General features: G+C 36.2%; 1 pseudogene; it reads left to right on the top strand.

The window, feature by feature from the left end:
* The first annotated feature begins 10,018 nt into the window (after positions 1–10,018).
* LOC117028792 (tigger transposable element-derived protein 1-like) lies at positions 10,019–11,907 on the top strand (annotated as a pseudogene).
* The last annotated feature ends 267 nt before the right edge of the window (positions 11,908–12,174 follow it).

Genomic DNA, 12,174 nt, shown 5'->3' with positions numbered 1-12,174 from the left:
ATGTTTCCCCTCTCAATTTGCTTATAGTCTCTTGTGTGAGACAGATGCAGGTAGCCAAATACTCTCTTATTGTCCTTCTGTAAGTACCGGTCACCCATAAGAGGGACACATGATATACTCTTAAAGGGTAGGGAGGACTTCCTGGAGAAGGGTATATCTGAACAAAAACCTGAAGAACAAGGAGAGTTATGCAGAGTTTGGAAAGCAGAAAGAGAAGGGAATTTCAGCTCAAAGAAATAATGCAGGCGGATGAAAAGGGAGGATAAACCTAACAGATTGTGGGAATTGAAATAAAGGGAGAGAAAGATAATTGATTTAGTTTTAGAAACAATGAAAAGACTCATGATTCATATCTTGTGTAAGGAGTTTGCATTTTATCTTGAGAGAAATGGAGAGTTGTTGAGGGATTTTCAGAGAAGTAAATTCATTAGAATGTCAATTTTGAGAGATCAAGCCAACTATACTGACTCCAAAAAAATTGAACTGGAATTGATCAAGACTTGTTAGAATTCAGTTGTAAACAGTTCCATGTAGAACAAATGGTCCCCTAAAGTAGGACAACATTAATTAACAAACTGGCTCTGAAAGAGACATAAAATCTTAATGGACATATAAGCAGAAATAATTGATAAAAATGTCAAAGACATGTATGCTCCCAAATATCATAAAACTCAAGTGGTTTCATGGGAATTTTATTTGAAAAATTCCTATGCAGGTGAAACAATTTCCAAACATTAAAAAAATAGAAAAATTCTAGTTGATTTTATGAAGTTAGCTTAACATTGGTAATGATATATCTAACAATTACACCAAATGAACCCAAATAATATTAACCTCCAAAAATCTCTTAAAAATCGATTTGCTAATATATTTACAAAAACTCTGATGAGTTATAAGCCAATTCAATGAAAATTTAATTTTAAAAAACATCATGGCCTAGTGAGATTTACTTTTGGAATACATAGATAGTTCACATAATTTATCACATTCATAAGTAAAAGAAGAAAAACCACATGATGACCTCCAGATACGACTGGAGAGCCTAATAACACTATTCTAATTGTGCTCCTATTTAAGAAAACTCTTCTTAGTGAACTAAGCATAAAAGTTTACTTTATTAATATAAGAAAGGTTTTAAATTATCATGTAAAATTTATGTGGCGTTACCATTTATTACGCACTTAGTATGTGCTCTATAGGTTTTCCATTGCACAAAGTAATCTCAATCTGTAATCCCATTTAATGTTCTTACACTAATTAACTCTCCACTCCCGTTACTCAACATTACCTTGACAACTTGACCTGATTTTTCTTTAATTCTGGCTCCATTTTTATGTTTTAACTTAAATGTAACTTTTGCAGAGTAGAATTACTTGACCCTCCAATCTGAATTAGGGCTTGCATATTTTTCTCTCATGCTATCCCCTTTTTTTTTCATTCATAACTCTATCACAAGTTATAATTATGAGACCATATCTTCATAATCTTTTAAAATCTTTATCTCTCCACTGACTTGAAATTCTATGACATGAAAAATAGTGTCAAATTATTTACCACAATAGAAGCAGGACCTAACATAATGACTACACATGCAAGGTGCTCAATAAATACTTATGGGATAAAGGAATCCTAGTAAATGATGAAACACCAGAGACATTCCCATTAAAGCCAGGAAAAAGAACAGGAGTATTTCTGTAACCTTTGTTATTCATCATTATTCAGAAGTTGTAGTCACTGAATAAAGAGGGGAAAGAATGAGAAATATGTTTTCGAAAAGAAGGATTATTTGTAGAGGTATTTTTTACCTGAATAACTCCAGATAACAGATTTCAACATGAAAGTATGGAAATTAAGACGTAAAATTGAAACTGATGTATTTTAGGTTGGCAATAACTAGCTAGTAAAATATTATTTTAAAAATCTCTTCGTAGAAATAAAAATATGAAACACTGAAGAAAAAATGAACAAAAAAAATAGAAATATGTGTATGTTAAGAAGGAGAGGAAGACGACCACAATCCTAAGGTTTTCAGCTTTAATCTCTCCCTTATGCTTTGTTGGTCAGTATTCCCACACACCTTCCAGAGTCATTTCAAACTGCTCCATCATTCTTAAGCCTGCCCCCTTTCTCTCAGAAGATGAGCTTGACTCCTATTTCACAGAGAAAATAAAGCCATCAGATTGAAACTCCTTTAAATTCCTATCACCTGCAAATAAACGGAGCTGCTTTTAACTCTTCCTTTCTTCCTACTACAATCAATCAGATGCCTTCCCTCCTGCCTAAGAGGAATGTCTAACTGTGCAGTAGACTTGGAGAACCTCACTGGATTCATTTTCTTCTTCCTTCATTCCATATCTTCCTCTAGCTATTATCCTCTTTTTCTCTCCTTCACAACAAACTTTTTGTAAAAATGATCTGCACATACTATCTCCACTTCCTTACCTCTCGTACACTTCTTATCTCACTGTTTCCTTGTTTCCTAAGAAGCCACAAAATGGCTTTCTTCAAGGCCACTGAGAACTTCATTGAAACTAAATTTTTAAAATACCTTTTTAGCCCTTATTTTACTTGGCGCCTCAGTACATGTAATGCCATTATCCATTCTCTTCTACTTGAAATTCTTAGTTTGGCTTGAATGATCAAAGAGCTCCTGGCTTTCCTCCCACTTCTCTGCATCTTTAATAGAGCTTCTTCCTTTCCTCACCTTTAAATGTAGTTGCTTCTCAACAGCAGAGTCCTAATCTTTATTCTCTTCTTGTTCATACTCTTTATGGGTGAACTTACCAGTTCCAATTATTTCAGTTATTGCTTATTATGCCAGCTGCTCACACATCTACATACACCTAACCTAGATAAATTTACTGAGCTTCAGGCCTGAATATCCAACTTCCTCCTGGCATTTCCCTTTTCGATTCTTCTACATATACCTGAATTTTTTAAAAAGTAAGTTTTTGGATCATCTTTTCCATGTATTATGTTCTTCTTTATCTGAGAATGATATCTCCATCCACTTTGACACTTCAGTTTAGTAACATTGACTTTGACTCTTCCATATTTTTCACCCCCCACATCCAAACAATCACCAAGTTCTATTAATTCTACCTCAAATACCTTCCAAATGTGTCTTCTCAATGTCACTGGTATTATTCTTTCATAAATTTCTATAACCATCGCATAAATGGTTACCAAGACTCCATTTTATCACTCAAAGTCCATTCTTACCTTCTTTATTCATACTAAAATGATGATTTTATTCTGGACTGCAAAACACCAAGCTAAGAGATAACATGTCCCAGCCTACTTTGGCACTAAATTGGCCATATATTCTGGCCAGAGATATATAAGTGGAAGTATTTGATGGGTCTTCGATGAAAGCTATTTAGAGATAGCTGACTCATACTGGAGAAAGGCTTGATTGATTGATTGATTGATTGATTGATTTTCTCTTTCCTTCTGTATGGAATGCAGCCATCTTGGACCATGAGCTGATCTCAAAGATGAAAGCCATGTGCTAAGATTATAGAGTGGGAATATAGAAGGAACCTGGATGATTAAGGTACCTTAGCTTCTGAAACACTTACTTCCTGAATCCTTTTATATGGGAGAAATTAATTGTTTTGTGCAAGCTACTAATGTTTTGGTTTTCTCTATATGCAGCAAAATCAAATTCTAACTTATACAACATATTAGATTAAATTGCATAATTGTAGGTGTGTATATAGCTGTCAATTGCATACTCTCTGAGGGTGATACAAGAGAAGAATGTTATCCATATCACCTGTATTTGCTGTTAGCAAACAATTTTATTTGGTGCCTTCTATCATCAGTCAAAAAGCACTATTAATGGAAATGTAAACTGGTTCAGCCACTCTGGAAAACAATATGGAGGTTCCTCAAAAGTTTAAAAGCAGAACTAGCATGATTCAGCAATTCTACTCATGGGTATTCCTCTAAAAGAAACAAAAACACACTAACTTGAAAAGATATGCACTCCCATGTTCATTGCAGAATTATTTACAATAACCAAGATGTGGAAACAGCCTAAGTGTTCATCAATGTCTGAATGAATAAAGAAAACAAACAAACAAACAACAACAACAACAAAAATACATATATATATGTATTATTCAGCCATAAAAAATAATGAGATTGTGTCATTTGCAGCAACTTGGATAAATCTTGAGGGCATTACACTAAGCAAAATAAGTCAGACAGGGAAAGACAAATGCCATTTGATCTCACTTGTATATGGAATCTAAAAAACAAAACAAAAAACCAAAGCTCATAGATACAGAGAACAGACTGGGGGTTGCCAGTGGTTGGGACAGAGTTGGGACAGGGGGTGAAATAGGTGAAGGGGGTCAAAAAGTACAAACTTCCAATATAAAATAAATAAGTCATGGAGATATAATGAATAGCAGGGTGGGTATAGTTAATAATACTGTAATATTTGATAGTTGCTAAGAGAGTAGACCTTAAAACTCCTTATCACAAGAAAAAAATTGTAACTATGTACGGTGACAAATGTTAACTAAACTTACTGTAGTGATCATTTCACAATATATACAATTATCAAATCATCATGTTGTACACCTGAAACTGATATAATGTTTTATGTCGATTATACCTCAACAAAAATGTAACAAAAAAGCTTAAAATGTGTAAAAAGTACTTGTAGGTCTAGCCTTAAATGTAACTTGGTTCATTCAATTGAGCTCCTCCTTAGAGCTATACAGTTTATAGTGGAAAGTGATGTTTGCTATTGTCTAAACTCTCCTATTTGACAGAATAAACTGAGGACATGAGAAGTCCACGGGGTGAATTGCTGGCATGATAGCATAGTGATTAAGTACATTGACTTTGGAGCCCGGCCATTTGGACAAGAATCCTGGTTCTCCCTCTTGCCAGCTTTGTGAATTTAGGCAAGTGATTTACCCTTACTGTACTTGCTTTCATAGTTTGTGAGAACTGAAGGAGTTATCACATGGCAGGCACTTAAAATAGTGCTTAGCACAGGTGAGCACATCACAAGTATTGACTTTGATTCAAATCTCTTACCCCAGCCCAGTATTCTTTCTACTCCTACCATGCTGCCTCCCTGAGCACTGGTTAGGAGTAGAAAGCTGAGAAAACAAAAAACAAGATGGTTAACATTCCGTAGGTACAAGGAAAGGAAGGGAACTTGCGAGGCAAGAGTACTGCCTCAGAAGGAAGGTTCAGATTTATTTTAGTGCGTATGATGAGTTCAGGACAGCCAGGGAGCAATACAGGAGTTCTCAGCTCCTAGAAGGTGGGCACTGAAACAGATGTAGGAGGAAATGGCTGCAAATTCCTCCTATTTAAAAGAATTGCCAAAGGATTGTCGTATTTGGATCATAATAAAAAGTAATAACTTTGGGTTTTTTTACATTAAAAATCAGGAGACAATAGAAGATTACATGATGTCCTTAATTCAAATTTAAATGGATATAGAATTTTCTTCTCAGCATTCTGCAAACAGTTTGCAGAACACGATTACGAAGCCAAAATATCAAATGTGGAGAAAGGACAGAAAAGGATAACACTTTGAGAAGAAAAATATATACAGGATTTAGGCATGCAAATTGCTTGTGAGGTCTAGATCCTTAATTTTCATCCTGTCCGTAAACATCCCTTGAGAAGTATGTAAATAGGACTTTTATATCATTAAGGGTTTGTTTAAAGATTTAGAGCTATACCTATCCATTTCCACAAAATAGCTTTGAGGTGTGTTTCTCTAGTTTTTCTCTAGGAATTTGAAACACTGAGTGAGATTAGTATGAGCCAGGATCAGACAAAGGATGACAGTACTGTGTTTTTGTAGAATGTCAATGCTTGGGAGATTCTATTATGCTTCTGTCACTCAGAATAAGCTGAAGCACCAAGTGCTTTCACATGTGGATTATCTTTCCATCATCACAGATAAAAGAATATTGGTGCTGTTACTTTCACTAAACCTTTCAGATGAAGGATTTTCTATCATTTTCTGTGGATAAGCAAGGCACACATGAGGAAGAACAGAATGCTGACAGAGGAAAATAAATAGTCCTTTTCTAAAATGAGTTTAAAATACGAGGATATGAACAAGTAGCAATTAAGAAGATAAAATAGAATATATTGAGGTGTTGTGTTTTTTTTTAATTCAGAGGAAATAACATTTCCTTTAGTTTATGAGATGGCATGAACTTGTTCAAAAAAAGACTTCAAATCTTATAGAAAAATGTTTATTATTTTCTACCTAGAGGTCCAACATTAAGTCTATGTGTGACCTTGCCTGCATATCCAAATGCATAATAGTTCCATTCAGGGATTATTTTTATAGTTACTTTTCATTTAAAAAAGGAAGAATTTTCTGGAAAATAATTTTTATTAAAGATGAACTGCTCAAATTTCCCTGCAATTCCCTGATTCCATTTGCCATTCCACCATTAACTCAGGAAAAGCATGATTAAAAAGACCGGATGGCAACACAAATGACAAACTTAGTAAAGTTTCCAAGAAATCCTCATTAATAAAAATAACAACAACAATAATCATAACCACCAGCTACCGTGCTATATTCCTTATAAGGATCATCACATTTCATTCAACAATTTCTGTCATCAATATTATTATCCTAAATTAGCACATGAGGTAGCTGAGTCTCAGAGAGGGCCAGTAACTAACACACAATCAGCTAATAATTAGGTGGGTCCAGGATTTGAACGTAGATCTGTCCAAAGTTCCTTGAGACAATCCTGCTGTGCTTTCATTCCTCAGGCCACCTTCCTTTCTTTTTTATTGCATAGATACAGATGACCATAACTCCAAAGTCTAATACCAACTGCTTTCTCTTTATGATCTGGTCTACAAGATTTTCATATAGTATTCCCTACTTTAGAAAATCACCCCGGCTCATGAATTGGGAACCAATGGGCACGCGTATGGCTCTATATTGTCGTTCAGTCTTTTCCCAACCCTACTTTGAAGGCACTATTTTCCCTATTTTGCAGATTCAAAAACTGAAATTCTCAGGTAAATATCTTGCTCAGTGCTATACATACAGTAAGATGGTGCCCCCAAAAAATGTATTCACATTTTAAGAAAGGAAAACTATTAAAATTGTAATACTCAATATATACCAACAACAAAAGATGAATACAAGTAATGTTTGACTTCTGCAATTATAAGAGATGCTCAAAGTTGTTATCATCAGCGTCCAGACACTTCTGAATACACTGAACTACTGCTTGCGCAATGTTGACCCAAGTGTTCACTTGTGTACATTTTTTTGGCACCCCCAGTATTTATCGTTTACTATAGTACTTAGCATATAATAAGTGTTCAATAAATATCTGTTAATGGATGAGTGAATAAAAGCAATATCATATCTGAAATATTTAACCCATACCTTCTGACTTAAAATCTCTGATGTTTCCCTTATATCTCACTGACTCAGGCCTGAGGTAAATTGAATAGGTATTGAGTATTAGCACAAATTTAACTGTTGATTTCTCTGATTACCCTTTTTTAGATTTCTTATTATGACCACTTTGCCAGATACAACAGATCGCTCCAGAAAAGATTATACAGGCATACCTTACTTTGTTGTGCTTCACAAATATGGTATTTTTTCACAAATTGAAGGTTTGCGGCAACCCTGCGTTGAGCAAGTCTATCGGTACCATTTTTCCAATAGCATTTGTTCACTTCAGGTCTTTGTGTCACATTTAGCTAATTCCCACAATGACTGACCTGTGATCAGTTGTTTTTGATGTTACTACCATATTTCCCCAAAAATAAGACCTAACCAGAAAATAAACCCTAGCGTGATTTTTCAGGATGCTCGTAATATAAGCCCTACCCCAAAAATAAGCCCCAGTTAAGATTGTCGGCCAAACGGACACATTTAGTATGTCTGTTGCAACACATAACAGATGTATTGAATTATAAAATAATAATGTTAATATATAATTAAATATAAATAATATTATTAACATTAATACTTAAAATAAATGATAATATAAATTATAATTAGGATTTGTAAATACCCAAGTGGGTGCCTTTGGACGAGAGGTAAACACCTATGTAAACAGATGAACTCTAGACTTACTGCCGAATGACCAATTGGAGTACAGACACAACGCATGAATAAGATGCGCACTTGATAATGAATGAACGTGGTTGTGTTTAATATGAATCTTCATAATTCAATACATTGTGTGTTGTAACAGATGTACTTAATGCACTCATGTGAAATAAAGAAACGTTTTCTGAATTTTGGTGCCTACAATTCTCGTCACTTTTGTGTGGACCATCATTCTTAACTGTCATCATTTTTGTTGCCACTCCTGTCTTGTAAGTCTTCAATTAACACTTGATTTAATGGTAGATTTAAAGGGAATAATATTTTTAACCCCAGACAAGATGAGTGCAAAAAGAAAGAGCTATTCCGTCAAGTACAAGAAAGGAATCGTGAAGGACTCCCTGGGCAAGAATCTTACGGCTTTCTGCAAAGAGAAGTTGGATCTCCGAATGGTCTGAAAATGGTGAGCAGAGTATGATAATCTCAGTCAACAGGTGGATGAGGGAAATGTTAAGAAGTGCAAGTGTGGATCAGGTTGGCAACCATTATTTCCTGAGATGAAATACATCGTCTGTGAATGGACTGCTGACAGGAGAGCAAAGGCTTTGGTTGTGCGCAGGGGCTGATATTCAAGCATTTGCCCTTGCAGTGGCCCCACAGTTAGAAATATCCCCAGAAGAATCCCAAGCATCACAACACTGGCTGGATGGCTTCCTTCAGCGATATGAACTGTCTCTAAGATCCACAACACTGTTCAAGCTGGATGATACTGAAGTTATTAAACGTGCACTTGCATTCAAGTCCTTTGTTGATGGCATCAACTTTTCTAAGTATCAAGTCTCCAACATGATTGCTATGGATGAAACTGCAGTGTTTATAGGCCAAGGATCTCAAATGACAATTGATCAGAGGTCAATCTACATTCTCCACTGGTTATGAAAGTGCATGTGTTACTTGTATTTTGGCAATTCATCTGGATGGAACGAAACCCCACCTCTACTCATCACTACAGGCAAGAAAGATAAGGTTAGACATGTTTCAGGCATTTATGTTCTTGAAACAGAAAAAGCCTGGTGCACACACGCAGTTATAAGGAAGTGGGTCAATTTAATGCTGCCATTTGTTTTGCAAGGTGGCCAAAGAAGTCTGCTAGTCTGGGATTCAGCCAGCACTCACCGCGCTAAAGACATGAAGGACTTCTTTGAAGAGAGAAGAATAGATCAAATAATGATTCCTGCAGGAATGACTGCCTATCTCCAGACTCTTGAGATTGTAATAAAGCCATTCAAGGACGATTTGAACCTGGAAATCAATGACTACATTGAAAATAGAATGGAGAGAAATCACATGGAAACTTTGTGAAGCCTACCCTGCAAGAGGTCATGATTTGGGAGAAGAATTCATGGGATAAAATCACTAACAGCTGTGTTGCCAATGCACTACAAGCAGACTACATGGACCAGAAATGCTCGTTTAAGGAGAGCTCTATTTCTGGACATGAGGGATTGGGGCCAATGGTTCTACAGGAAATGGAGTCGCAAGAAATTCAAGCCAAAATTTGGGGTTTGGAGAGTTATGACGATGTTCCAGAAGAAGATGACATGGCTGCATTTGAATAAATGTAGATTTTTGTACATGAATAAATAAATGTAGATTGTTGTACATGAATAAATAAGAACTCCCCTGAAAATAAGCCCTAATGCGTCTTTTGGAGCAAAAATAAATATAAGAGCCGGTCTTATTTTCGGGGAAATACAGTACAATAATTGTTTTGGGGCATCACGAACCATGCCCATATAAGGGGGCAAACTTAGTTAATAAATGTTGTCTGGGTTCACACTACTCCACTGTTCTCTTGTCTCTCTTCCTCTCCTTGGGCTTCCTTATTCCCTGAGCCACAACAATACTGAAGTTAGGCCAATTAATAACCCTAAAATGGCCTCTAAGTGTTCAAGTGAAAGGACGAATTTTCTCATTTTAAATCAAACACTAGAAATGAGCAAAGTTAGTGAGGAAGACATGCTGAAAGCCACGATAGGCAAAAGCCTAGACCTCTTACGCCGAACAGTTAGCCAAGCTGTGAATGCAAAGGAAAAGTTCTTGAAGGACATTAAAAGTGCTACTCCAATGAACATATGAATGATAAGAAGTGAAACAGCCTTATTGCTGATCTGGAGAGAGTTTTAGTGGTCTAGATAGATCAAACCATCCACAACATTCCCTTAAGCCAAAGCCTAATCCAGAGCAAGGTCCTAACTGTCTTCAATTCTATGAAGTCTGAGAGAGGTGAAGAAGCTGCACAAGAAAAGTTTGAAGCTAGCATAGGTTGGTTCATGAGGTTTAAGGAAAGAGTCTGTCTTCATAATATAAAAATGCAAGGTAAAGTAGCAAGTGCTGATGTAGCAGTTGCAGCAAGTTATCCAGAAGGTCGAGGTAAGATAATCAATGAAGGTAGCTACACCAAACAACATACTTTCAATATAGACAAAACAGCTTACTAGTAGCAGAAGATACCAGCTAGGGTTTTTTCATAGCTAGAGATGAGAAGTCAATGCCTGGCTTCAAAAGCTGACGGTCACCACTTTGAGCACCTTTTGCAATTGCAGAAGTCAAACGTGACTTGTATTCATCTTTTGTTATTGGTATACATTGAGTATTACAATTTTAATACAGTTTTCCTTTCTTAAATACGTATACATTTTTTTGGCACCCTCTGTATATGCTTACTATGTGGCTGGCGACTTTCAGTTGAAGCCAATGCTCAGTTACCATGCTGAAAATCCGAGGGCCCTTAAGAATGATGCTCAATCTACTCTGCCTGTGCCCTATAAATGGAGCAACAAAGCCTGGATGACAGAACATCTGTTTATAACATGGTTTACTGGGTATTTTAAGCTCACTGTTAATACCTACTGCCCAGTAAAAAAGATTGCTCTCAAAATATGACTGCTCAATGATAATGCACCTGGTTACTCAAGAGCTCTGATGGAGGCGTACAATGAGATTCATGTTGTTTTCATGCCTGCTCACTCAACAGCTAGTCTGCAGCCCGTGGATCAAAGACTAATTTTGACTTTCAAGCCTCGTTATTTAAGGAACACGTTTTGTAAGGTTACAGCTGCCATAGATAGTGATTTCTCTGATGGATCTGGCCAAAGTAAATTGAAAAACTTCTGGAAAGGATTCACCATTCTAGATGCCGTTCAGAACACTTGTGATTCATGGGAAGAAGTCAAAATACCAACATTAACAGGAGTTTGGAAGAATATGATTCTAACCCTGGTGGATGACTTTGAGGGGTTCAAGACTTCAGTGAAAGAAGTAATTGCAGGTGCAGTGGAACTAGCAAGAGAATTAGAATTAGAAATGGAGCCTGAAGGTGTGACTGAATGGCTACAATCCCGTGATAAAACCTTAACAAAGGAGAAGTTCCTTTTTATGGATGAGCAAGGAAAGCTGTTTCTTGAGATGGAATCTACTTCCAGTGAAGATGCTATGAAGATTATTGAAATGACAACAAAGCATTTAGCATATTACATAAACAAATAAAGCAGCAGCAGGGTTTGAGAGGCCAGACCTCAATTTTGAAAGAAATTCTGTGGGTGAAATTCTATCAAACAAAATTGCATACTACAGAGAAATCATTTGTCAAAGGATGCATCAATTGATGCAGCAAACTTCATTTTTCTTACTTTAACAAATTTCCACAGCCATCTCAACCATCAGCAACCAGTACCCTGATCAGTCAGCAGCCATCGACATTGAGGCAAGACCCTCCCCTGGCAAAAAGTTTACAATTCGCTAAAGGCTCAGACGATGGTTAGCATTTTTAGCAATAAAGTATTTTTAATTAAGGTCTGTATAGTACGCTTTTAGACATAATGCTATTTCACACTTAATAGACTACAGTGTAGTGTAAAGATAACTTTTATATGCACAGGAAAACCAAAAAATTTGTGTGCCTCACTGTACTCACTTTATTGCTGCGGTCTGGAACCAAACCCGCAATATCTTGGAAGTATTTCTGTATGTATCAGGCAAATACATATATACAAGAAAAGACTTGGGCTTAGTCTATTGTGTATTTCCAT

The sequence above is a fragment of the Rhinolophus ferrumequinum genome, chromosome 10, assembly GCF_004115265.2.
Source record: "Rhinolophus ferrumequinum isolate MPI-CBG mRhiFer1 chromosome 10, mRhiFer1_v1.p, whole genome shotgun sequence".
Lineage (NCBI taxonomy): Eukaryota > Metazoa > Chordata > Mammalia > Chiroptera > Rhinolophidae > Rhinolophus > Rhinolophus ferrumequinum.
Note: the sequence above shows the minus strand (reverse complement) of the source record. Positions and strands in the feature narration are given on the sequence as shown.